This window comes from Scyliorhinus torazame, chromosome 4 (assembly GCF_047496885.1).
Source record: "Scyliorhinus torazame isolate Kashiwa2021f chromosome 4, sScyTor2.1, whole genome shotgun sequence".
NCBI lineage: Eukaryota > Metazoa > Chordata > Chondrichthyes > Carcharhiniformes > Scyliorhinidae > Scyliorhinus > Scyliorhinus torazame.
In genome coordinates, this window is record NC_092710.1 from 204148875 (window position 1) to 204176874 (window position 28000).

Below are 28000 nucleotides of genomic sequence, written 5' to 3' on the forward strand. Positions count from 1 at the left end.
GGATTCCTTCTCGGCCTGATAGGCAGCCACGCCTCCAGCCTGTGTCAAGGCTGCTGCCACCTTCTCTGGCAATAGGCTGCTTGGGCTGCCCTTAGCACAGTGAAGACAGCCTCTGCGGGACCGACATAACTAGCCATATTGTTATATCTGTAAGGAATTGGAGAAGGAGAGAGACCAACATTCAATTAGGGTTTTCACTCCTCAAATCTCCCAAGCTTCCCCCACCCTTACATCTCCCATCTTCTCTCAGAGTACCATCATCGAGCCTCTTGTGCTGGAGAACTTCGCTCTGCACACTCACCCATGGCCACAGCAGGAGCCCCTAGATCCCTAGAATAAAAAGGGGTTGGTTTAGCACAATGGGCTAAAGAGCTGGCTTGTAATGCAGAACAAGGCTGCAGCGCGGGTTCAATTCCCATATTGGCCTCCCCGAACAGGTGCCGGAATGTGGCGACTAGGGGCTTTTCACAGTAACTTCATTGAAGCCTACTACAGCCTACCTACAATAAGCGATTATTATATTATATTATAGACCCTCAGACCCTGCCAGGAATAGTAGGAAGACCGTGCATAGGTGCACTCTCCTGATCCACACACTCACCCTTTGGTTGTGAGGATATCCCCGTTGCTGAAGCCCAGCTCTGGAGTGTTTGATTGTTGGCTGCTGCCTCTATGGTGCTGAGGCTTCTAGAGTTCAGGCAAACTGTTCAGGCTTCAGAGTTTGATTGAAATGCGATGCCATAATCATTGACTAGAACATGGCACGTGTGCCTGCAAGAAGTCATGTGAGAATATTTTGTTTATTAATCACACCAATGATTAAACCACAAGAAAACATCACTGTTCCATATTCATACCAATATGAAGCTATATCAGCTCATATTCACAAAAACAAACAAACACAGAGTATCACCCTTCGCAGGTTCATCAACAGAAATTGAGGATAAGACTTCCAGTGAAAATGTGATTCTTCTCCTAAGAACCCAAAATTAGGCTCCTTTACTCAAAGTTGCCTGCTAGAACAGGTAAAAGCATCCCCTCACCCTATCTAACAACATCACAAGATACGATGTCAAACAACAGTAGCTCCAGAAGATCAGAGAGACAAATAGGCGGCAGAAGCCAAGAAAAACAAGTGGTCGAGACGGCGAATCCATGAGGCGAAGAGACGCCGCCACAACAGAGCAAGAGGGACCAACAAGTCGCGCATGGGGCTCTCCCTCACCGAAGGGTGCATGGAGGAAGTTCCTCACCAGAGAGCTAAGGGAGCTCAAGGAAGAGATAAAGACCGACATTAAAGTGGTGGTCAGGGTGGCAGTCACGGAGGCCGTGGCCACCATGCAGGTGGTGCTAGACAAGGTAGAGAAAGAATTGGAGGCTCAGGGGAGCACCATCAAGGAATTGGAAAGAGCCTCAATGGATCAGAGCGAACGGAGCGCCGCCCTAGAGAAGGAGATAGAGAGTTTGATGACAAGGCAGGGAAGTCTAAAGGGGAAAATAGTGGACCAGGAGAACCAGTCATGGTGCCAGAACCTAAGGATAGTGGGCCTGCCGGAGGGAACCGAAGGCAGTGACCCCATGGACTATGTGACCCAGATACCGAGAAACCTGGTCAGAAGGGACAGCTTCCCCAGCCCACCAGAGATAGACAGAGCCCACAGGTCGCTCCAGCCGAAACCCAAGGCCGGAGATCAACAGATAATCGTAAAAATGCACCGGTACCAGGTCCGGGAAGGAACCTGCGCTGGGCCATGCAAACAAAGGCCTGCAACTGGGAAGGACTCCAGATCAGGATTTACCAGGACATTCGGGCAAACCTGGCCAAGCGCCGAGTGGAGTTCAACAGAGCTATGGCAAGCTCTGTACAAGAAAAAGGCGAAGTTTGGGACCCAACGAAACTAAGGGTCACATTCCAGGAGAGGGAACATTATTTCACGAGCGTTGCGGACACGGACAAATTCGTCCAGGAGAATGAGCTGGGAAGACAGCAGGGAAGAAAGCAGTGAGAAGATCATCCAAAGGGACTAAAATCATCTGAGAGACATTTTGCACGGACTGTACTGCCTCGCTCTGAATCTGGGAGCCAAAACAGAGGAAGAATGGGGCGAGGGCAGCAGAGCGCAGGAAAAGGTGAGGATGAAAAGGGGGGAAACTATGTAGCGAGCGAAGAGTAAGCTTAAAACCGACCACAGTAGTGGGGCCACCGCACGAGGGGAAAAGCTGTACGAATGAGGGGGCTGTCACGGCGCATCGCCCTCAGAGGAGAGAGTGACTGGCAACTGACTAGCTAGCAAGGGGCCGGCTGCCACCAATGGTAGCACATGGCTCAATCCCACCAATACCCAAGAAAGACAAACACCCGACTTAATGCAGATCCTACAGGCTTATTTCGCTGCTCAATGTAGACTCGAAAATATTGGCCAGAGATGGTTGGAGAGATCTGATGGTTTTGTTGAGGGTAAACAGCTAACATCAAATATCAGGACCTGCTGAACGTGATAATGACCCCATGCGGGGAGATAACACCTGAGGTGATCATTTCCCTGGACGCAGAAAAGGCCTTCATTAGAGTCGAATTGAAGTACCTCATAGAGGTATTGGAGTGGTTTGCCTCCTGGATGAAACTCCTGTACAGTGCTCCCAATGAGCGGACCTACATCACCAGCTCTAAATACTTCCAGCTGCACAGGGACTCAAGGCAGGTATGCACACTGTCATTGCGCCTATTCGCACCGGCGATCGAACCACTGGTGATCGCCCTCAGAATGATGAGAAATTGGAAGGGGATCCAGCGAGTCTCATTCCATGCGGATGACCTGCTCCTCTATGTTTTGAACCCCCCAAGCAGCATGGAGGGGATCATGAAAGAGTTTGGGGCCTTCTCGGGCTAGAAACATAACTTGAGTAAAAGTGAAATATTCCTAGTGAACATGCAAGGGAGAGGGCAGCCGTTTAAACAAGCCCAAAACAAATTCCGCTTCCTGGGATCCAAATTGCCCACAAATAAACATGGATCCACAAATGGAACCTGACCAGCCTGACATACGACGCAAAGAAGGACCTGCAGATGTGGGACACATACCCACTCTACCTGGAAGGGAGGGTGCAGACGATCAAGATGAACGTACTGCCCAGGTTTCTCCTCGTGTTCAGATATATACCGATCTACATCCCCAAGGCCTTTCTCAACACAATACATAAAATTATTATGGAATTTGTGTGGGGGGAGAGGGGAAAAGAAGCATGGGAGACATGGCGCTCCCAAACCTGCAATACTACCACTGACCGTTCACAGCGGAAAGAGTGTGGATATGGGTAATGGAGCTGCAAACAGAATGGGTAAGGATGGAGGAATGTCCCTCCAGGCCCTTGCCACAGCAACACTCCCATCCCCACCAGTCAAGCAGTCTACAAGCCCAGTGGTAATAGCCACACTCTGGACGTGGAATCAGCTAAGGTAGCACTTCGACTTGACCAAAATTATTCAGCCATTTACAACAATCAAAGGTTCACACCAGCCACAATGGACGCCACCTTTAAGAGGTGGAGACAGGACAAAGGGACACTCATAGTTAGGGACTGAGGCATGATCAATTTGGCTGGAGACGAAGTTGAATTCAAACTGAGGCTTTATTAGTATCTGAAGTGTGGCCTCCTACAGCAGCTGACGAAATGGCTGCGAGCTGAAGGCCACGCATATTTATAACCCGGCTCCTGGGCGGAGCTAGCATGCAGGGGCCCAGGTGAACCTGTAGTGCAGGTTCTACCGTACAACCCTTAATATAGGAACACAGTGGTTTCCCACAGGGACTTTGACACCACAACAGACTAGCGAAGTTAGACGAGCTGACGGAGAGGTTGCAACTGCCCAAAGGGAATGAATTATGACATTTACAAATCAAAAGCTTCCTGCACAAGGAGACGACAACATACCTGATGCGCAATCAATTACTCTCGAGACAAGGTGAGTCATAACTAATAGGCTTTAATCTGCTAGAACTGTTCCCCAGCAGCTTCGATACCGAAAGTGAAGGCTGCTGGGATGGCATTGGTTCTTATACTCCGCCTCTCAGGGCGGAACTATGTACATCAGCCAATGGTAGACTCCTGGGTCTAGCCAATGGTCATCCACCTCTCAGGTACCGCAATGCCTGGTATTACCACATTCACCCCCTGTTAAAAAAGAGCCCGGCGGGGTGATGGCCAGCATTAATGTCGCTTTTCGCATGGTAGGAACAGGTATGGAGGTGCCGTGATGTCGAGGGTAATAGCAAAGTGTTCATGGTGCAGCAATCAGTCGATCGGGTGGCCTGGTCATCTTTCTGGAATGTCTGGGCTACGGCGGTGATCCTGATGGGGGTCCCGGTGGTTGCGACTCCGGGAACGTGGTGTCGTCCTCCCAGGCAGCTTCGTCACCCCTAGGCTGTTGGGGTGAAAAGAGGGCGGGGGGGGCGCCTGTAGGGGGCGTTGGTGCTTGTTCAGGCCTAGGCAAGGGCGGCGGGAGTATTGACCCTCCGGTCAGGTGCTGCGGGGAGGGTGGGGTTGGGGGCACTGGTGCGGGTGCGCGTGGGGCTCCGGCGGGCGCCAGGTCCCGAAGGGAGACCGTGTCTTGACAGCCGTCAGGGAACGCTACATAGGCGTACTGGGGGTTGGCGTGCAGCAGGCGGACCCTCTCGACCAATGGGTCCGACTTTTACGATCTCACATGTTTCCGAAGCAGGATGGGTCCGGGTGTCGCTAGCCAGGTTGGGAGCGAGGTCCCGGAGGAGGACTTCCTGGGAAAAACAAGGAGACATTCATGAGGTGTCTGATTTGTGGTAGTACAGAGCAGCGACCGGATGGAATGAAGGGCCACCGGGAGGACTTCCTGCCAGCGGGAGACTGGGAGATTCCTGGACCGTAGGGCCAGCAGGACGGTCTTCCAGACTGTGCCGTTCTCCCTCTCAACCTGCCCGTTTCCCTGGGGGTTGTAACTGGTCGTCCTGCTCGAGGCGATGCCTTTGCTGAGCAGTAATTGACGCAGTTCGTCACTCATAAAGGAGGACCCCCTATCACTGTGAATGTATGCGGGGAAACCGAACAGTGTAAAGATACCCTGGAGAGCCTTGATGACGGTGGTTGTTGTCATGTCTGGGCAGGGGATGGCGAATGGGAACCGGGAGTACTCGTCAATCACGTTCAGGAAGTACGTGTTGTGGTCGGTGGAGTGGAGGGGGCCTTTGAAGACCAGACTGAGGCGTTCAACGGGACGGGAAGCCTTTATCAGGTGCGCCCTCTCTGGCCGGTAGAAGTGCGGTTTGCACTCCGCGCAGATTCGGCAGTCCCTGGTAACGGTCCTGACCTCCTCGATGGAGTAGGACAGGTTGCGGGTCTTGATAAAATGAAAGAAACGAGTGACCCCCGGGTGGCAGAGGTCCTCGTGGAGGGATCGGAGGCGGTCCACTTGTGCGGTGGCACAAGTGCTGCGGGACAGGGCATCAGGAGGCTCGTTCCTCTTCCCCGGACGGTACAAGATCTCGTAATTGTAGGTGGAGAGCTCGATCCTCCACCGCAAGATCTTGTCGTTCTTAATCTTGCCCCGCTGCGCATTATCGAACATGAAGGCAACCGACCGTTGGTCCGTGATGAGAGTGAATCTCCTGCCGGCCAGGTAATGCCACCAGTGTCGCACAGCTTCTACTATGGCCTGGGCCTCCTTTTCGACCGAAGAGTGGTGAATTTCAGAAGCATGGAGGGTACAGGAGAAGAAAGCCATGGGCCTGCCCGTTTGGTTGAGGGTGGCCGCCAGAGCTACGTCGGACGCATCGCTCTCGACCTGGAAGGGGAGGGACTCGTCAATGGCGCGCATCGTGGCTTTAGCAATGTCTGCTTTGATGCGGCTGAAGGCCTGGCGGGCCTCCGTCGACAGGGGGAAGGTTGTGGACTGGATTAGGGGTCGAGCCTTGTCTGCGTAATTGGGGACCCACTGTACATAATAGCTGAAGAAGCTGAGGCAGCGCTTTAGGGCCTTGGGACAGTGAGGGAGGGGGAACTCCATGAGGGGGCGCATGCGCTCAGGGTCGGGGCCTATGACTCCACTTCGCACTACGTAGCCTAGAATGGCTAGACGGTCGGTGCTAAACACGCATTTATCCTTATTGTAAGTCAGATTAAGGATATTCGCTGTCTGGAGAAATTTTCGGAGGTTGGTGTCGTGGTCCTGCTGGTCATGGCCACTGATGGTGACGTTATCAAGATACGGGAACGTTGCGCGTAAGCCGTACCGGTCAACCATTCGGTCCATCTCTCGTTGGAAGACCGAGACCCCGTTCGTGACACTGAAGGGAACCCTTAAGAAGTGATAAGAGCCTCCCATCTGCTTCAAAGGCAGTGTACTGGCGGTCACCATTACGGAGGGGTAGCTGGTGGTAGGCAGACTTGAGATCCACCGTGGAGAAAACCTTGTATTGCGCAACCCTGTTCACCAGGTCAGCTATACGGGGAAGAGGGTACGCATCCAGCTGCGTAAACCTGTTGATTGTCTGGCTGTAGTCAATGACCATCCTATGTTTCTCCCCGGTCTTTACCACCACTACTTGAGCCCTCCAGGGACTGTTGCTCGCTTCGATGACCCCTTCCCTCAGCAGCCTTTGGACCTCCGACCTGATAAAGGTCCGGTCCTGGGCACTGTACCGCCTGCTCCTGGTGGCGACGGGTTTGCAATCCGGGGTGAGGTTCACAAACAGGGAAGGCGGGTCGACCTTAAGGGTCGCGAGGCCGCAGACAGTATGGGGGGGGTATAGGGCCGCCAAATTTAAAAGTCAGGCTTTGCAGATGGCACTGGAAATCCAGACCAAGGAGGGTGGCTGCGCAGAGGTGCGGCAGGACGTACAGACGGAAATTGTGGAATTCCCTGCCTTGGACAGTGAGGTTTGCTCGGCAGAACCCCTTTATCTCCACTGCGTTTGACCCGGAGGCAAGGGAGATCCTTTGGTTTACGGGATGGGTGACAAGAGAACAGCGCCTTACCGTGTCGGGGTGAACAAAGCTTTTCGTGCTCCCAGAGTCGATCAAGAACGACGTCACGTGGCCGTTGATGGAGATCGTCGTTGTAGCTTTCGCAAGCATCCGGGGCCGACTCTGGTCCAGAGTCACCGAGTCCAGCTGCAGTAATGGAGAGTTCAGGTCGGGCAGCATGTAGTCGGCTGTGCTGGGGGCCTGGGGCCCCATCCAAGATGGCGTCAGCCATGGGTCGCACATGGAGTCCGGGGATGAAGAAGATGGTGGCGGCGAGGGACAAAATGGTGGCGCCCACCCATCCAGCGTGGTGGCCGGGGGGCAAAATGGCCACACCCGTGGGTCGCACGCGGCCGGAGGATAGGGGGGTGGCGGTGGCCGCTGGACGGCCGGGGCCTGAAAGGGGGGCTGCCGATAGTTGCTGGAGACCGCGGCCACAGCACGGGCCTGGCAGACCCCGACATAGTGGCCCTTCTTTCCGCACCCTTTGCAGGTGGCGGTGCGGGCCGGGCAGCGCGGGCAGGGATGATTCGCCTGCCCGCAGAAGAAACAGCGTTGTCCGGCGGCGGTAGCGGGCCGTCTCGCCGCGCAGGCTTGCGGGGTCAGGGGGAAGGTCTGAGGGGCTGCCGCAATGGGGTGCCACGCAGCCCAGGGTGCCGCCACGCGTCCGGGAGCAAAAGCCAGCGCGTTTTTATATGCAACGTCCATGGACCCAGCCAGGGCCCGTGCCTCAGTAAGTCCCAGAGTGTCCATTTCTAGGAGCCTTCGGCGGATATCGGGGGAGGTGATACCTGCCATGAAAGCATCCCTAATCAAAAGTTCCGTGTGCTCGTTTCCCGAAACTGGCGGGCAGCCACAGTTTCGGCCCAGCACCAGCAGCGCCCGGTAGAAGTCTTCCAACGTTTCCTCGGGGCTTTGCCTCCTAGTCGCCAGCAGGTGATGAGCGTAGACCTGGTTCACAGGGTGGATATAATGTCCTTCTAGCAGCTCGATCGCTGCAGCATAATTCTCCGCCTCCTCGATCAGAGGGCAGATCCCAGGGCTGACCCGCGAGTGTAGAAGGTGCATCTTTTGTCTTTCCGTGGGGGTGTCGGCAGCCGTGTCGAGGTAGCCCTTAAAGCACGCCAGCCAATGTTTGAAGATAGCAGCAGAGTTGTCCACGTGGGCGCTGAGCTGAAGGCACTCCGGTTCGATACGGAGATCCATCCTTTCAACTGAAGTTGTAGCAGATTAAATTGATGCGCAATTAATTACTCTCGAGACAAGGTGAGTCATAACTAACAGGCTTTAATCTGCTAGAACTGTTCCCCAGCAGCTTTGATACAGAAAGTGAAGGCTGCTGGGACGGCATCGGTTCTTATACTCCGCCTCTCAGGGCGGAGCTATGTACATCAGCCAATGGTAGACTCCTGGGTCTAGCCAATGGTCATCCACCTCTCAGGTACCGCAATACCTGGTATTACCACAATACCCACAGACCCTGAGACACTCAATGATAGAGGAACTGTTGGACACGGTCAACTTAGGTAGATGGAACTCCAGGCACCTGTATGGGCATCTGTTAGATGAGGCACATTTCCCACTGGACGAGACACGGGAAAAATGGGAGGAACAATTAGGGATTGAAATAGGGTAGGGACTCTGGAGTGAAGCACCGAACAGGGGAAACTCCACCTCCACATGAGCAAGGCTAAGCCTAATGCAACTGAAGTTGTACACAGAGCACACTTAATCAGAACCTGAATGATCAGGTTCTTCTCGGGGGTGGAGGACAAATGTGAACGGTACCTGGGAGGCCCGGCAAACGACAGCCACGCGTCTTGGGCATTCCCCAGATTTGTCGGGTACTGGACAGCCTTCTTTGAGGCAACGTCTAAGGTTGTTGGGGTGAGGGTGGAGCAAGCCCAGAAGTGGCAGTCTTTGGGGTATTAGAGCAGCCAGAACTCTTCTTGGGGAGAAGGCCGACGGCCTTGCCTTTGCCTCCATAATCGCCCGCCGAAGAATCCTGCTCGGCTGGCGATTAGCAGCATCACCAAAAGCTTAAGACTGGCTGTCCGACCTGTTGGAATTTCTCCAACTAGAGAAAATCAAATTCCTCTTCTGGGGGTTGGAAGATGGCTTCCACAAGACATGGAAGCCATTCACCAATTTATTCCAGGACCTGTTTGTAGCCAACAACCAATAAATTGGGGGACGGGCGGAGGGGTGGGTAAAGACCTTCAAGAAGGCTGTGAGGCACAAGGGGCTGGAATCTCTGCCCCGCTGCGCCACATTTCATCCCGCCGGCAGGATGATCTGTTACGCCGGCCAGTCAATGGGGTTTCCCATTGTGGGGCAGCCCCACGCCGTCGGGAAACCCCCAGGCTGCCGGTAAAACGGAGCATCCCGCAGGCGGAGAATCCAGCTCAAGGAGTATAAGCCCAAGGGCAAAAAGAGGACTAGAGAGATTAACTACAAGTGGAGAGGCACAAGCCAGGGCCAACAACAGGCAGGGCAGCAGAGCCAAATAAGGCCCACAGTTTCCAAAGAGAGACAAAGCAGGCAATTGTAAATATGTACAGTGGGCCTCGTCTGTTCGCACTTTGGTGAATGTTTGAATCTTTTCTTCATTGTTTTTTCTTCCCGTGTGTCTCTTTTTCTCCCCTTGTATAAACCAGAACTGTACTCTGAATGCCTTTGTAAAATAATACTCCCATGTACGACACCTGGAACTCAACGTTCAAACTAAAAATATGTGATATAAAATGAATTGTTAAATATAAGATGTGAAAATCCAATAAAATCACTTTAAAAAAAAAAAAGAAAGGGAGGAGGATAAGCCTGAGAATGTGTTATCATGTCCAGAACTTTGTCACAGAAATGATATGTCCTTAATATGTTACTTGTTTCACATATCAGTGTCATTCTCGACCAGGAGCCAGACCTGTGCAGGCCCTTCCACACGACCCAATCTCACTGGAACTAAATCCTGGCATCCACATATTCCACTGGCGCTCAAGGTGCAGTTGAGCATTCTTGACTTCCAGTGTCTTAAACCCACGGTGACGTGCCAGTTACATGCAGTACTCACCACATCAGCAACAAAAGCATCAGCAATCTGCAAAAGGATTTCTTCAATGGTATCATTGACCAATGTAATGCGTCAGGTCCCACAGCACCTTCTTGCTTCAAACTCAATTGCTTTATGGACTCATATGTCCCCCTGAGCTCAGTGTTCCAGGCCCAGGTATTTTGGAAAAAATTGTCCTTTCCGACTACAGAAAAGGAAGGAAATAGCAACAGCAGCCTCCAGGTGTCTGCAGCCACCAGCAGGAGCAAGCAGCAAACACAACCTGTAGCTGTGAAGCCACTTGAGAATATTTTGTTTATTTAACTGTCAACAGTAATAAATATTTGTAAATCAGCTCTGTAACATTCCACATATCACACTAACCATTGAACAACAAGGAAACATCACCGTTCCATATTGGTACCAACACAAAGTTGTATCAGCTCATTTTCACACAAAAAAAACAAACACGCGGCATCACCCCTCATAGGTACTCAACAGATACAGAGGAGAAGCCTGAGAATGTGTTATCATGTCTAGAATTTTGTCGGAGAAACATCCTTGACTTGGTCACCAGTTACACGCAGCACTCACCACACCAGCAACAAAAGCATCAGCAATCTGTGAAAACATTTCTTCAACTGCGTTAGCAGGTGGCCCATTTTACCATGCAGCGTCTTCTTGCTTCAAGCCTTATTGCCTTCTGGACTCGTACATCCCCTGAGCCCAGTTTTCCAGGACCCAGGTATCTTATAAAACAATGGTCCTTCTTTCCGGCTACAGAAAAGCAAGGAAGCAGCAACAGCAGCGTCCAGTCATCTGCAGCAGGAGCAAGCAGTAAACACAATCTGCAGTTGTGAAGTAGTCTCACAACTAACAAGTCCAGTTCCTCATTACAATAGATTTAATCTTGAAGCTAGAGGCTTCTCGCAGTTAAAGGGAGTTAAAGTGACCTTCAGCATAGAACCAAGAGCAGGGCTCTGCTCTGGTAGTGTTTGGTAGGAGAGACAGTCAGTAGCTGTAGTTCACCCTGTTGTGGGCATTCACAACATTCAAACATGGCTTGAAGGTCTCACCGATATAAACCCCCTCACCTCCAACGCATCCCCCCTCCCCTCCCCAGCAGCCTCTCCCTTCCGGAGCAGGGGTGATTCCTGATCTGGAACTCTGCAGCACTCCAACCAAACCCAACCCCCCTCAAGGGTCTCCCACTCCTGCCCAAGCACTGGGGCAGCAACTGCAGTGCCTCTGAGTTGCATGCTGGAAAATCAAAATTACCTCCTCAGTTCCTCTCAGCAGCCATTGCACCAAAGTCACTAAAGGAGTATTAAATGAAGCCTTTTAATTCCCGGGAGGCTGTTGCATTTGACTTCAATCGCGCTAACGAGATGGAAATTAATGTAAATGAGGGTAATGATAATACACACCATATTTGGGGATGATCCGGAACTCACCATTGGGGACAGTCAGTTAGATAGCAAACTGATTCCCACTATTAACAGGCATGCCCAGATCCACGCCGGGTGCAACATGGTGGTTAAACCACGCCTCGTCTATTGGCCTGAAATCCTGCCTTCCCAATCTCCCTTTATCCACAGTGTTCAGCCAAACCTAAATGCTCAGAAGCAAGAAAAAAATGACATTTTCCCTCATCAAAACATTTTTCCCTAGTTGTCAAGTCTTGTGACTCTGGTGAAGCCGACAGCAATTCCATCCAATCCTCTGCCCCTGACCCTGCCTCCAGAGTGATTTGCACATTTATCTGCGCAGGGAATGGTGACAGTGGGTGGTTGTGTATTTATCACAGTGCATGTAGCCGACTACCTCAGGGTGACAGCAGCATATTCAACATCCATCACAATCAGGGTGGCTAACAGTCTCAAGCTGGCAGTGGATTGTTGGGCATCGGTCACAGTGCTGGATAGTAATTGGGTAGGATTTTCCATTTCAGAGACCAAGTGTTAACATGGAACTGAATCGGTGGACTTCCACGACAACAAAATTGGCGCTAAACTCGCACCAATTCATCCACTAGCCACTAGCCCATTAACAGTGACAGCAGTTAGGTTGGCACGGGTGCAGCCCACAGTATAGTGTTAGGGGCTAGGGGCACAAACCTTTAAAAAAAATGTTTAGTACCCAATTATTTTTTTTCCAATTAAGGGGCAATTTAGCGTAGCCAATCCATCTAACCTGCACATCTTTTGGGTTGTGGGGGCAAACGCCACACAGACAGTGACCCAGGGCCAGGATTCGAAGCCGGGTCCTCAGCGCCGCAGTCTCAGTGCTAACCAATGTGCCACATGCCACCCCAGGGGCACAGACCTGTACATAAATGTTCACTGTTTCACAATAAATACCTGTTCACAACATTGTAACCAGCCTTGTTGCTCTGTCTGGGGGGGAAGAGGTGGAAATAGAAAACGACAGTGCTAGATAGTCCATATGCAGCCCAAGGTGTAGATAGCTAGTGGCACCAGTGTCTTGGCATGATGCCATGACAACCAGTATGGGTGCCGGCACTTGGTGAAGGGTGGTGGTTTGGATGTCCTCCAATTGGGGGAGGGAGGGGGAGGGGGATGTCGGGTTACGGGTTTGTGGGACGGAGTTAGTGCTGGGGGCACAATGTTGCCTACTCACCCTTGTCCGTTGTTGTGCAAAGAGAGTTTGAGCATCATCAAACCAATATTAACACCCTTGGGAAAGCAGATCAATTTACTGAAGAGGTGGTTCATGATGCTACACCAGGATCACGTTGTTCTTCTTTTACACTGTCACTTCAAAATAATGTGTATGCTGCACTTATTTCTTTCATCAGATTCTCCTCAGGTAGACAAGTCTGACCTTGGGTGAGGGTGGCAATCTGGGCATTGTACGTAGGAATCTCTCAACGTCTCAAAGTTTTGTTGTCTGTGATGTTGTCCAGAAAGGTGGATGTTTCAAGCACTACTGTCACCTTTTCTTTCTTTTTGAAGATTCCGTACAACCACATTAGTGGGATCCCTGCCAGCTGTGGCCTGTTGGCCAGTGAGTTGAAGCACATCGTGCATCTGTTTCCTCGTTCTAGTGAAGTGAAGAGTTTAGTCCTGAAAAGGGCTGCTCAGTCACTCACGGTGTTGCTGAGTTCCAATTCTGCTTCCTTCCAGTGAACACTGACTCTGTGCCCTGAGCCACTTGTGTACAGGTTCATGGGCACAGTTCCCAGTGCTGTACATCACAGGACTTGTGTTGGATAGATGAGGAATGACCGATGATAGATTATACAAATATTATTGTACAATAATAGAATATTGTGTGTGTTCATCACCATGAGATGTGAAAGAACATTCAGCAGAATGACTCATGTAGAAACAATGGGTCAGACTTTTGTTCTTAAGGCATGTAGCGGGAGTCAGGAAATTTCCCAACTTCACAGGGGCTGATTTTGTTCAGTGGGCTAGACAGCTGGATTGTGATGCAGAACAAGGCCAGCAGCATGGGTTCAATTCCTGTACCATCTGAGAATTCTGAATTCTCCCTCCCTGTACCCGAGCAGCCGCCGGAACGTGGCGACTGGGGGCTTGTCACAGTAATTTCATTGCAGTGTTTTTTTAAAAAATATATTTTATTGAAATTTTTCGATCACAATTTTTTCCCCCATACACATCAAACATTAAAAAAAATGTAACAGTACATGTAACATGATAACCACAGTCTAATAAAAAGTAACTAACCAACATGGTAAACTAATCAATTAACATAAAATGAAACTTTCCCCTCCCCCCTCCCCCCCGCCCCCTCCCCCCTGGGTTGCTGCTGCTGGTCATCTATCTTCCCTCTAACGTTCCGCTAGGTAGTCGAGGAATGATTGCCATCTTCTGGTGAACCCTTGAGCCGATCCTCTCAGTGCAAACTTAATCTGCTCCAGTTTTATGAACCCCGCCATATCGTTTATCCAGGCCTCCAGTCCGGGGGGTTTCGCTTCCTTCCACATGAGTAAAATCCTACGCCGGGCTACTAGGGACGCAAAGGCCACGACATCAGCCTCTTTCGCCTCCTGCACTCCCGGCTCATCCGCAACTCCAAATAAAGCTAACCCCCAGCCTGGTTTGACCCGGAGCTTCACCACCTTCAAAATCACTCCCGTCACTCCCCTCCAATACCCCTCCAGTGCCGGGCACAACCAAAACATATGTGTGTGGTTTGCCGGGCTTCCGCCGCACCTCCCACACTTGTCCTCCACTCCGAAGAACCTGCTCAACCTTTCTCCCGTTATGTGTGCTCTATGTAGCACCTTAAATTGAATCAGGCTAAGCCTGGCGCACGAGGAAGAGGAATTTACCCTGCTTAGGGCATCAGCCCACAGACCCTCCTCTATCTCCTCCCCGAGCTCTTCTTCCCACTTTCCTTTTAGTTCGCCCACCAGCTCCTCCTCCTCTTCTCTCATCTCTCGGTATATCTCTGACACCTTGCCCTCCCCGACCCACACCCCCGAGAGCATTCTATCCTGGATCCCCTGTGTCGGGAGCAATGGAAATTCCCTCACCTGTTGTCTTGTGAACGCCCTCACCTGCATATACCAAAAGAAGTTTCCCCGGGGCAGCTTATACTTTTCTTCCAACGCTCCCAAGCTCGCAAACGTCCCGTCTATAAATAAATCTCCCACCCTCCTAATTCCCAACTGGTGCCAGCTCTGGAATCCTCCATCCATCCTCCCTGGGGCAAACCTATGGTTGTTCCTGATTGGGGACCCCACCAGGGCTCCCAGCACACCTCTCTGTCGCCTCCATTGTCCCCAGATATTTAATGTTGCCGCCACCACTGGGTTCGTGGTAAATTTTTTTGGTGAGAACGGTAGTGGCGCCGTCACCAGCGCCTCTAGACTCGTCCCTTTACAGGACTTTCTCTCTAGTCTTTTCCACGCCGCTCCCTCTCCCTCTATCATCCATTTACGGATCATCGCCACATTTGCGGCCCAATAGTAGTCGCCCAAATTCGGCAGCGCCAGTCCCCCTCTGTCTCTGCTACGTTGTAAGAACCCCCTCCTTACCCTCGGGACTTTCCCTGCCCACACGAAGCTCGTGATGCTCCTGTCTATTTTTTAAAAGAAGGCCTTAGTGATCAGTATAGGGAGACATTGGAATACGAATAGGAACCTCGGGAGGACCATCATCTTAATTGCCTGCACTCTGCCCGCCAGTGACAGTGGCTACATGTCCCACCTCTTGAAGTCCTCTTCCATTTGTTCTATCAGTCGTGTCAGATTAAGTCTGTGCAAGGTTCCCCAGCTCCTGGCTATCTGAATCCCCAGGTATCGGAAGTTTCTTTCCACTTTCCTTAGAGGCAGGCCATCTACCCCTCTACTCTGGTCCCCAGGGTGTATCACGAAAAGTTCACTCTTCCCCATGTTAAGCCTATATCCCGAGAAATCTCCAAACTCCCTCAATATCTGCATGACCTCTGTCATCCCCCCCACTGGGTCCGTCACATACAACAGTAGGTCATCCGCGTAGAGTGACACTCGGTGTTCTTCTCCCCCCTCTAATCACCCCTCTCCATTTCCTGGAGTCTCTCAGCGCCATGGCCAGTGGTTCAATTGCCAACGCGAACAGTAATGGAGATAGCGGGCATCCCTGTCTTGTTCCCCTGTATAGTCGGAAATACTCCGATCTTTGCCAACCCGTGACCACACTTGCCGTTGGGGCCCCATAAAGGAGTTTGACCCAGCTAATAAACCCGGTCCTGAACCCGAACCTCCTCAGCACCTCCCATAGGGACTCCCACTCCACCCTGTCAAATGCCTTCTCTGCATCCATTGCCGCCACTATCTCTGCCTCCCCCTCTACTGGGGGCATCATTATCACCCCTAATAGCCGTCGCACGTTGACATTTAGTTGTCTCCCCTTTACGAATCCTGTCTGGTCTTCGTGCACCACCCCCGGGACACAGTCCTCTATCCTCAATGCCAGCACCTTTGCTAGCAATTTGGCGTCCACATTTAATAGTGAGATAGGCCTATAGGACCCGCACTGCAGCGGATCTTTATCCCGCTTCAAAATTAGCGATAGCGTCGCCTCCGACATTGTCGGGGATAGAGTCCCTCCTTCCCTGGCCTCGTTAAAAGTCCTCACCAACAGCGGGGCCAGCAGGTCCACATATTTTCTATAAAATTCCACCGGGAACCCATCTGGTCCCGGAGCCTTCCCTGCCTGCATATTCCCCAGCCCCTTGGTAACCTCGTCCACCCCAATTGGTGCCCCCAGGCCTTCCGCCTCCTGCTCCTCCACCCTCAGGAACCTTAATTGGTCCAGGAACTGCCGCATCTCCTCTTTTCCCTCCGGGGGTTGGGACCTATAAAGTCTTTCGTAAAAGGTCTTAAACACCCCATTTATCTTCCCTGCTCTCCGCACCGTAGCTCCCTTTTCGTCTCTAATTCCCCCTATCTCCCTCGCCGCTGTCCTATTTCGCAGCTGATGGGCCAACAGGCGACTAGCCTTTTCCCCATATTCATACCTCACCCCCTGTGCCTTCCTCCACAGCACCTCCGCCCTCCTGGTGGTCAGAAGGTCGAACTCCGTCTGGAATCGTCGTCTCTCCCTGTACAGTCCCTCCTCCGGGGTCTCCGCAAGTTCTCTGTCCACCCTTAAGATCTCCCCCAGTAGTCTTTCCCTTTCCTTGGCCTCTGTTTTCCCTTTGTGGGCCCTGATGGAGATCAGCTCTCCTCTGACCACCGCCTTTAGTGCTTCCCATACCACTCCCACTCGGACCTCCCCGTCGTCATTGGCCTCCAGGTACCTCTCGATACCTCCCCGCACTCTTCCACAGACTCCCTCATCTGCCAACAATCCCACATCTAATCGCCAGAGTGCACGCTGCTCCCTCTCCTCTCCTAGTTCCAGGTCCACCCAATGTGGGGCATGATCCGAAATAGCTATGGCTGAATACTCAGTTTCTTCCACCCTCGAGATCAACGACCTTCCCAAAACAAAAAAATCTATCCGGGAGTACACCTTATGAACATGGGAGAAGAAGGAGAACTCCCTGGCCCTCGGTCTAAGAAATCGCCATGGATCCACTCCCCCCATTTGGTCCATAAACCCCTTAAGCACCTTGGCCGCTGCCGGCCTTCTTCCGGTCTTAGATCTGGATCTATCTAACCCTGGGTCCAGCACGGTGTTGAAGTCTCCCCCATTATCAAGTTTCCTACCTCCAGGTCCGGTATACGTCCCAGCATCCCCCTCATAAATCCCGCATCGTCCCAATTCGGGGGATATACGTTAACCAACACAACCTCCATTCCCTCCAGCCTGCCACTCACCATTACATATCTGCCTCCACTATCTGCTACAATGCTCCTTGCTTCGAATGATACCCGTTTCCCCACCAGTATGGCCACCCCTCTATTCTTTGCATCTAGCCCTGAATGGAACACCTGTCCCACCCATCCTTTCCTTAACCTAACTTGGTCTGCCACCTTCAGGTGCGTCTCCTGGAGCATAGCCACGTCTGCTCTCAGTCCTTTCAAGTGCGCGAGTACTCGGGCCCTTTTAATCGGTCCATTTAGGCCTCTCACGTTCCACGTGATCAGCCTCACTAGGGGGCTACCTGCCCCCTTCCCGTGTCGACTAGCCATCACCCTCTCTAGGCCAGTCCCACGCCCCAATTCCGCGCTCCCACTCGTTCCCCAGGTGTCGCATTCCAGCCCCGACCACCCTTTCTTTAGCCAGTTCCTCTTTGATTTCTGCAGCAGCAACCCAGTTATCCCCCCCCCCCCCCCCCCCCCCCCCCCCGCTAGATCCCTCTCTAGCGTGATTGCTCCCCCCATATTAGTTCCGCAAGTCAGCTGACTTCAACTGACCCCGGCTTCTCCTGCTCACTCCTTGACCCCCCCGTGTGGGGAACTCCCACCTACCTTGCGCCTATCTTCCCGCCATTATCTTTCTGGCGCGGGAACATCTCTGTAGCTGACCCGCCTCTTGTGGCGCAGCTCCCTCTCCCACCCCACTCCCATTCCTCATCCTCCGCCTATGTCTCTTCTTTCCCCCCCCACCGGCGCCCACATTTCTTAGTATCTCCCCCCTTCCCAATTTACATCTCTATATACATTAACAGTGACATTTCCCTCTAATATCAGTCCCTCAGTTCCGATCCAATTTCTCATCTTTAATAAAGGTCCATGCTTCATCCGCCGTTTCGAAGTAGTGATGTCTCTCCTGGTACGTGACCCATAGTCGCGCCGGCTGCAGCATCCCGAACTTCACCTTCTTCTTGTGTAACACCTCCTTGGCTCAATTAAAATTCGCCCTCCTATTCGCCACCTCCGCACTCCAATCCTGCATTCTCCCATCTACTACTCCGTACCTTTTTGGCCCATCTCAGAACCACTTCTCTATCATTAAAGCGGTGAAATCACACGATTGTCACCCTAGGTGGTTCTCCCGCCTTTGGTCTCCTCGCCGGGACCCGATGAGCCCCCTCCACTTCTCAGGGGCCCGAAGGGGCCTCAGCTCCCATCAGCGAGCTTAGCATCGTGCTCACGTAAGCCCCGCAGTCTGCTCCTTCCACTCCCTCAGGGAGACCCAGGATCCGAAGGTTCTTCCTTCGTGCTCTGTTTTCTAGGGCCTCAATCCTTTCAATGCACTTTTTGTGGAGCGCCTCGTGCGTCTGTGTTTTGACCGCCAGGCCCAGGATCTCGTCCTCATTATCCGTCACCTTCTGCTCCACCACGCGGAGCTCTGTCTCCTGGGTCCTTTGTGCCTCCTTAAGCCCCTCAATTGCCTGTAGCATCGGGGTCAGCACCTCCTTCTTTAGTAGCTCCACACACCGTCTTAAAAATTCGTCTTGATCGTGCCCCCATGTCGCCTGGGCTTTCTCCGCCGCCATCTTGCTTCTTTTTCCCTTCTGTCCCTATTGTCGAGGATTCCTCGCGATGTAGCCGCCGCCGCCGATATTTTCCTCTTTCGTTGGGGGGGGGGGACTCCCTATTAACTCACCCCACACCGGGTTTCGTCGTGAGAAAATTTCCAGTTGGGGCTCTTAAAAGAGCCCGAAGGTCCGTTGGAGCTGGAGCCGCCGAAACGTGCGGCTTAGCTGGTCATCGCCGCAACCGGAAGTAATTTCATTGCAGTGTTAATGTAAGCCTACAATAAAAGATTATTTATTTATTATTGATTTTATTCTCCTCAAAACATGCTCAACCAAATTTCAGTGTTTGCACCACATGGATCGATCAGCTGCAGTGTTTTCTCAAGAGAGGTGGTCTGCAACACAGAAGTTTGCAAGACTCTTCGAGAGGATCACTTTGTATCTTGAATTGCTAGTTGATTGATTAGTTGCAACTGTGTCTTTGTTGACTCACAATCCTCACTCGTTTATTCACTCCTGTCCTCTGCAACTGTTGCACTCTTCTTGTCACCTGATTTTAGCGAGCTTCTAACCTTCCTCTTTGAACATGTCTTTGGTTCCAAATACTAACTTTTCTATTTCCCCAAGTTCGGTATCCTCTATATCTTTTTTCTCATTGCTAAGCACTATAACTATCTTCCTGCATGTGATGAACACCATATAAATGCAAGTTGCTGTTGTAGCTGGTGATATTTATTTGATATTCTAAGAGAATTGGGTGTGATCTAACGGCTGTGTTGCACCCGGTGCGGATCCATGCAAGCCGATTAAGTGTCGGGAGAGGCTGAAATCGGGATCTGCACCCGATGCCGATTGGTTTCCGATCTAACTGGCCCGCTCCCGATGGCGGGTTCTGGATCCCACGAGGCATGGTGAGGTGCCAATTTCCACCAATTGAGGGCAATCTCCATCTCATTAATGAGATGGACACCCTATCTAACGTCCTCCCAGGATCTAACCATCTCCCCAACGGGAGATCGCGTGGGCGCCTATTAGCACTCCTGTTTAAAAATGGGAAACTAATGTACAGGCTAATGAGGGGATCAGAGGAGGTGGTAGCCATCTTCAAAATCAGGCATGCGATGCTACCACAGTGCTTGGGGGGTGGGGGATGGGACTGGTCATGTGTCTGGGCACCATGGGTGGAGATGGGTGAGGGGCTCAGTGCCCAACAGTCCTGCAGACCACCTCCCGATTGTGCAACTATAGCTGCTGCCTGTCTGTCCCACAAATTACCCCATGGAAGAACCCTGTCCATGGTAATTTGATGCACCTTTGGCTGCATAGCTGAACGCTATTGCGAATAAGTAACTGCAATTTTTCATTATGTGAGCACTTCACAGTTCTCAAGTGGTGTTGCAGGTTGTATTTGCTGCTTGCTGCTGCTTGTAGCCAGGAGGCTGCTGCAGCAGTTTACTTCTTTTCTGTAGCCTGGGGTCAGGAAAGAGAGGATGGGATGACGACCTGCTGCCTGGGCTTGAGAAGGGGAAGCTGATGGCTTTATCTGTTATGATGTGCTCTGGGTTGGTGTGATTTTACACTGCTGGGAAGTCTATTGCTGTGAGCTGCAGGAGGGAGTGAGAGAGAGGTGGATTGATTTGAATGAGCAACTTGATGAAGGTGTTAAAAAAATGCTTTTGAAGATTGCTGGTGATTTTGTTGGTTGTGGTGAGTGCTGCACGTCGACTAGCACATTGTCACAAGTCAAACACGCTGGAGGTCGAGGCTGTTCTACTGCACCTTGAACACCAGTGGGACATGTTGATACCCCGAGATTTGGCTCCGATGAAATAATTTTGTATGGGAATGCTTAATCTATCCCGGTTGGTAGAGCAAATGGAAGGGGACCAAATCAAAATTATTCCCCTCTAACAACTGCCTTCAGAGCTTCCCAAACCATCGCTGCAGATACCTCTCCCGTGTCATTTGTTTCCAGGTAGTTCTGGATGAACGTATTCACCCGCCCGTAGACCGCTTCATCCACTAACAACCCCACATCCAGTCTCCATAACGGACATTGCCCTCTCTCCTCACTAACCCGCAAATCCACCCAATGCGGGGCATGATCCGACACTGCAATTGCCGAGTATTCCGTCCCCGCCACCTTCGGTATTAGATCCTGCTCAGAACAAAAAAGTCAATACGAGAGTAAACCTTATGGACGTGAGAAGAAAAAAGAAAACTCCTTCACCCTCGGCTGTGTAAACCTCCATGGGTCTATACCCCCCATCTGTACCATAAAGACCTTCAATTCCTTTGCCACAGCCGGCCTCCTCCCTGACCTGGATATTGACTGTCCAATTCCGGATCAATGACCGTGTTAAAGTCCCCCCCCCCCCCCCCCCCCCCCCCCCCCCCCCCGCCATGGTCAGGTTATGTGACTCTAAGTCCGGGATCTAACCTAGCATATGCCTCATAAATTCCACGTCGTTCCAGTTTGGAGCATATATGTTCACAAGCACCACTCGAACACCCTCCAACCTTCCACTCACCATTATGTACCTACCCCCCCTTTATCTAACACGATTCTCCCAGTCTCAAATGCCACTTGCTTACTAATCAAAATTGCTACCCACCTGGTCTTTGAGTCCAGCCCTGAGTGGAACACCTGGCTAACCCATCCCTTCCTCAATCTCGTCTGATCTATGACCTTTAGAAGTGTCTCTTGTAGCATTGCCACGTCTGCCTTCAGCTCCCTTAGATGCGCGAACACGCGGGCCCTCTTGACCGGCTCATTCAGTCCTCTCACGTTCCACGTAATCAACTTGGATGGGGGGGGGCTTCCACACACCCCCCCCCCACCCCGCCCCGCCGACTAGCCATCAACCTTTTTAGGCCAGACCCGAGCATGCGCCCCCCGCTTCCCCGAGTACCCACATGAGCAGCAGCCTTTCCCGACCTCCCATTTATTCCCCGATAATAGTTCCTCCCCTGTCAACAAAGCAGCCTCCTCCTCTTTCCCCACCCCCCAACAGAACCAGAAACCTCATCCACCAGGTCAAGTACCAGCTTAACACTTGCTCACCCCCCCACTGCGCTTCCGAGAGTCAGCTGAACCATGCTGACCCCGATAACACCTGGCCCTGGCGCCAAATAGTCTGTCTCCCTGTTGTTCGAACCTCTCCCCCCCACATGAATAAAGCTTTTAACAGCATCACATTCCACAGTAAGTAAACAGCAGCAAAAAAAAGAAGAAATTAACATAAACCAGTGAAGAGACAATCACTTAAAACAAAACCCAGTCTCCCGAAGAATAGCTCTAACTTCAAGACCCCCTCACCCACCCCATATCAAATCTCTGCAAGACAAAGCACCCTACAACCATCACCACAGCCCATTATTTCACCCAGAACAACATAAAATCTTTCATTTAGAACAGTACAGTATTACGAACTAACACTACAAAACTCCGCAACTTAAATGTCCTTTAAATCGTCTCCAGCTTCTTTTCTTTAATGAATGTCCATACATCGTCCGGCGTCTCAAAATAAAAGTCCCGTTCCTCATGCGTAACCCAGAGCCGCGCTTGGTACAGCATCCCGAACTTCACCCCCTTCTTGAAGAGGGTCGCCTTTGGTACAAATTAATTGTTGTAGCTTTGTGTTTGTACCGATATTCTGTAGCGGAAAGATACTTGTGTATGTATGGTACGGTGCCTTTTCCTTGTTGATTAATGGTTAGTTTGATTTATGGACTGTTAAGTAGTCGGTGTTCATCTATTTGTATAAAGGTACTGTTGACCATTTAATAAATAAAATATTCTCAAATGGTGCTGCAGGTTGTATTGGCAGCTTGCTGTTGCTGGTAGCTGCAAATGTCTGGAGGCTGCTGCTTCCTTATTTTTTTGTAGCCTAAACGAAGAACAAGTTTCTCTACGATACCTTGAACCTGGAACACTGGGCTTGAACCTGGAATACCGGGCTCAAGGGGACGTACAAGTCCAGAAGGCAATCCGGTTTGAAGCAAGAGGATGCTGCGGGACCTGGTGCGTGACATTGATCCAAATGAGTAGCTGATGAAGATGTTGAAGGAATGCTTTCACAGATTGCTGGGTGGTGAGTGCTGCATGTAACCAGCATGTCATGGTGAGTCAAGCATGCTGGACGTCAAGGCTGTTTAACTGCAACTTGAACGCCAGTGGAACAGGTTGATACCGAGCTTTGGTTCCAATGAGATTAATGGTAAAGTCGCCATAGTCCCATTGGCTGCTTTCCCCTGAGGGAGGGAGCTGACTGGTGGTGATTTAACCTGAGGATCACCATACCTCAGGCAAGGGGAAATGTTGAGAAGGCGGAGCCCTCATGATAGCCTCAGCCAGTAGAGGAATTAAACCTGCGCTGCGGGCCTTGCTCTGCATCACGAACCAGCTGTCTAGCCAAGTGAGCCAAATTGGACCCCGATTCCGATGAAATTAAGCCGTATAAGAAGGCCCGTACGATGGAGGTGCATGGATCCTCCATTCTGTTGGGAACCTGCGAGAGTGATATACCATGTTTGGATTTCTTTGTACAAATTAATTGTTGTAGCTTTGTGTTTGTATTGATATTCTGTAGTGGAAAGGTACTTGTATGTATATGGCATGGTGCCTTTTCCTTGTTGATTAATGGTTAGTGTGATTAATGGACTGTTAAGTAGTTGGTTTTCATCTCTTTGTATAAAGGTGCTGTTGACCATTTAATAAACAAAATATTCTGAAGTGGTGCTGCAGGTTGTGTTTGCTGCCTTGCTGGAAGTCAAGGATGTTCAATTGCACCTTGAGCGCCAGTGGAATATGTGGATGCCAAGATTTGGTTCCGGTGAGATTGGGCCATTTGGGAGGGTCTGCACAGCTGCGGCTCATGGATGGAGAATGGCACTGATAAGTGAAACAACCAACAAGTAATGCATTTATGAACAGATCATTTCTATGATAAAGTTCTGAACATGATAAAACATTCTCAGGCTTATCCTCCATTTCTGTTGAGGAACCTATAATAGGTGATACCGTGTGCTGTTTTTTTTCCTGAAAATGAGCTGCTACAGCTTTGTATTGGTGCCAGTATGGAACAGTGACGTCTCCTTGTTGATTAATGGCTAATGTGACATGTGGAATGTTACGTTGTTGCTTTTCAAATCTTTGTTCATGTTGGCCATTTTTGCTAAGAAATGAAATGAAAATCACTTGTCCCAAGTAGGCTTCAAATGAAGTTACTGTGAAAAGCCCCTAGTCTCCACATTCCGGCGCCTGTTCGGGGAGGCTGGTACGGGAATTGAACCGTGCTGCTGGCCTGCCTTGGTCTGCTTTAAAAGCCAGCTCTGTAGCCCTGTGCTAAACCAGCCCCTAATAAAATAGTACTCAAGTGGAATCTTGGGCGGGATTCTCCAACGCCCCGCCGGGTCGGAGAATCGCCGGGGGCTGGCGTGAATCCCGCCCCCGCCGGTTGCCGAATTCTCCGGCACCGGATATTCGGCGGGGGTGGGAATCGCGCCGTGCCGGTTGGCGGGCCCCTCACCCGGCGATTCTCCGGCTCGTGATGGGCCGAAGTCCTGCTGCTGGAATGCCTGTCCCGCCGGCGAGAATCAAACCACCTCTCTTACTGGCGGAACAAGGCGGCGCGGGCGGGCTCTGGGGGGGGCGCGGGGTGATCTAGCCCCGGGGTGTGCCCCCACGGTGGCCTGGCCCGCGATCGGGGCCCACCGACCCGCGGGCGGGCCTGTGCCGCAGGGGCACTCTTTTCCTTCCGCCTTCTCCATGGTCTCCACCATGGCGGAGGCGGAAGAGACCCGCTCCACTGCGCATGCACTGGGATGCCGTGAGCGGCCGCTAACGCTCCCGCGCATGCGTCGCCCGGCAAAGACAGTTTTGCGCCAGCTGGCGGGGCACCAAAGGCCTTTCCCGCCAGCCGGCGGGGCGAAAATCAGTCCGGCGCGGGCCTAGCCCCTCAAGGTGAGGGCTCGGCCCCACAAGATGCGGAGAATTCCGCACCTTTGGGACGGCGCGATGCCGGACTGATTCGCGCCGTTTTTGGCGCCGGTCGGCGGACATCGCATTGCGGAGAATCCTGCCCCTTGTGTGTACACTTTCCATGTTGCAGGTGAGTATTATTGCCTAGCATCCCAAGTAAGCTGGGAGGCCTGCACACTCTGCCTGAACCCTAGAGGTGTCAACACTACAGAGGCAGCACCCAACAATCGAACACTCAAGAGCTGGGCTTCAGCACTGGGGATATCCCAACGACCGGAGGGTGAGTTTGTGTGGATCGGGGAGGATACCTGAGACCAGCCCCTTAAGTGTTCCCGGCAGGGTCTGGGGTCCAGGGCCTCTTGCGTCAACCAGCCCTGATAACATAACATAAGAACTAGGAGCAGGAGTAGGCCATCTGGGATAAGTATCAATGAATGGACATGGAACAACTCTCTTGAATTACAACATGGCTGCTATTCTCTCAGGGTGTTTCTCTTCTTTCTATCATCACACAATGGAGGATTCCCATTTGGAAACACATTGATGACTGCAATGGTGTTGAAAAATCAAACTAAAGCTACGAGAAGAAAAAAAACCCACAATGATTCAGGAAAACAGACCAATTAATGGAATAAACTATTGTAATCCAGAAGGCTGATGTTGAAAGTCCTTTTTAGGTGGTTCTTGTTATTTGCCATAAAGCTCTATTCTTTAGACGTGTTTCCATCCCTGTCCCTAACTCAGGCTGAACCAGGCTACTTATAACTTCAGCGTTTTACTTGATCCTAGCCAAGCTTCCATCTCTTTAAAAACACCGACCTCTGCCAGTGCCCCACTTCACCTGCTGCTGAAACCAAAATCCATGCATTTGTTATCTCCACACTTGACTATGTTCTCTGCTTCATAGGTTTGAGCTCATCCAAAAGTCCTATGTAAACTTACAGCAGGTCCCATTCACCCGTAACTTCTGTGCACATTCACCTATATTGGCTCCCAATCTAACAATGCGTGAGATTTATATTTTCATCCTGCATTCAAATCCCTCCACAGCCTTGCCCCCTCCCTTATCTCTGTAACCTGCAGCTACGAGGGTTAGCTCCCTATTTTAGGGCGGCATGGTAGCACAGTGGTTAACACTGTTGCTTCACAGCTCCAGGATCCCAGGTTCGATTCCGGCTTGGGTCACTGTCTGTGTGGAGCCTGCACGTTCTCCCATGACTGCATGGGTTTCCTCCAGGTGCTCCGCTTTCCTCCCACAAGTCCTAAAAGATGCGTTGTTAGGTGAATTGGACATTCTGAATTCTCCCTCAGTGTACCCGAACAGGGGCGAGATTCTCCAACCCCCCCTGCCGGGTCGGAGAATCGCCGGGGGCTGGCGTGAATCCCGCCCCCGCCGGTTGCTGAAGTCTCCGGCACCGGATATTCAGCGGGGGCGGGAATCGCGCCGTGCCGGTTGGCGGGCCACCCCGCGCGATTCTCCGGCCCGGATGGGCCGAAGTCCCGCCGCTAAAATGCCTGTCCCGCCAGCGTAGATTAAACCACCTACCTTCCCGGCGGGACAAGGCGGCGCGGGCGGGCTCCAGGGTCCTGGGTGGGGGGGGCGCGGGGCGATCTGGCCCCGGGGGGTGCCCCCACGGTGGCCTGGCCCGCGATCGGGGCCCACCGATCCGCGGGCGGGCCTGTGCCGTGGGGGCACTCTTTCCCTTCCACCCGCGCCACGGTCTACACCATGGCGGAGGCAGAAGAGACTCCCTCCAATGCGCATGCGCGGGAATGCCGTCAGCGGCCGCTAACGCTCCCTCGCATGCGCCGCCTGGAGATGTCATTTCCGCGCCAGCTGGCGGGGCACCAAAGGCCTTTTCCGCCAGCTGGCGGGGCGGAAATTCGTCCGGCGCAGGCCTAGCCCCTTAAGGTTGGGGCTCGGCCCCCAAAGATGCGGAGCATTCCGCACCTTTGGGGCGGCGCGATGCCCGACTGATTTGCGCCATTTTGGGCACCAGTCGGCGGACATCGCGCCGTTTCCGGAGAATTTCGCCCCTGATCCTCACTAACCTCTTTTCTGATACTCCTTAAAATCTGCCTTCTTTGACAACACTTTTGCCGACCTGTCTAATTTTTGGCATATGTTTTGCCAAACCATGCAGGACAATGTGGAGCAGTCCATAGTGCCCTGTATCTCCCTGAATCAAGCCATTTTCGCCAAATGCACTTTCTCTCCCGTCCTTGTCAGCTTCCATAGGAAACAATGAACTCGCAAACAGTGTATCAGTGATTTGTTGGGTGAATGTGACCACCACAGGTTCTGTTCATGCCACCAGAAGTTTGGAAGGAGCCACTGCTATAAACATTTATAATCAAGGTGACCTTCACTGTCAGTCATAATGAAATGAAATGAAAATTGCTTATTGTCACAAGTAGGCTTCAAATGAAGTTACTGTGAAAAGCCCCTCGTCGCCACATTCCGGCGCCTGTTCGGGGAGGCTGGGTTCCAATTCGCATTCCAACAAATGTCATATGCAAGTGATGGTATTCCTGTGCAAATGCAGCAAGGTTCAGGTATGATCTGTTTCTGAACACTCACGTGCTGCAAGGATTTAATTACCTTTCTCCTCACATCCACTTCAGGCGTTTGCTGCCCTCCTTCTGCTGCACCTCCTCCGGATTCGGGGGCCTCCGGTGTGAATCCAGCAGCATAATCATGTCCATTAATGGAAAACAAAAATAACTCTTTTATGTTTAACTGCCTCACTATAAAACGTATTTCTGCTGTATTTGTCAAACAGGGACATCTATGAAAAGACGGGAACGTGACGACCTCCGTTCACACTCACAAGCCTCAGTCGTGAATCGGTGGTTCGGTTTGGCACACCGCTAATGTCTGCACCTGTGCACCTGCCCCTCACCCACACCCGCCTTCGCGCGCGGCGTCTACTTCAAGGAACTGACTGATTTTTGCAGCAGTTTGTCCTGTGCCTGGTGGGCGGGTACCTGAAGTCGGCGACACGACCAGACAAGGAAGTATTTTTACCCTATTTAGCCCAACTCGAATCCTTCCAGCGATCTTCACACCGAGCAAAAGCTGATGGTCAGTGATTTACCAGAATCAGCTGCTTCTCGAAGAAAAGGTA

The 28000-nt window shown here is 51.8% G+C and overlaps 1 protein-coding gene and 1 long non-coding RNA gene across 3 annotated transcripts in view; one reads left to right on the plus strand and one right to left on the minus strand.

The window, feature by feature from the left end:
* Positions 1–28000, plus strand: part of LOC140410702 (adhesion G-protein coupled receptor F1-like) — a 540253-nt gene that overhangs the window by 301380 nt on the left and 210873 nt on the right. Inside the window, exon 1 of one of the 2 annotated variants that reach the window (XM_072499142.1) lies at positions 27769–27997. The exons of the other annotated variant lie outside the window; for it this stretch is intronic. The gene's annotated coding sequence lies outside the window, so the exon portion shown is untranslated. Of the gene's footprint in view, positions 1–27768; positions 27998–28000 lie in introns of those variants that run through there. 2 annotated transcript variants of the gene reach the window in all.
* On the minus strand, positions 36–27780 carry LOC140410703 (uncharacterized). The gene is made up of 3 exons (XR_011940709.1): positions 27475–27780; positions 602–771; positions 36–147 (listed from the first exon to the last, which is right to left on the minus strand). It is a non-coding gene; the product is annotated as an uncharacterized lncRNA (long non-coding RNA).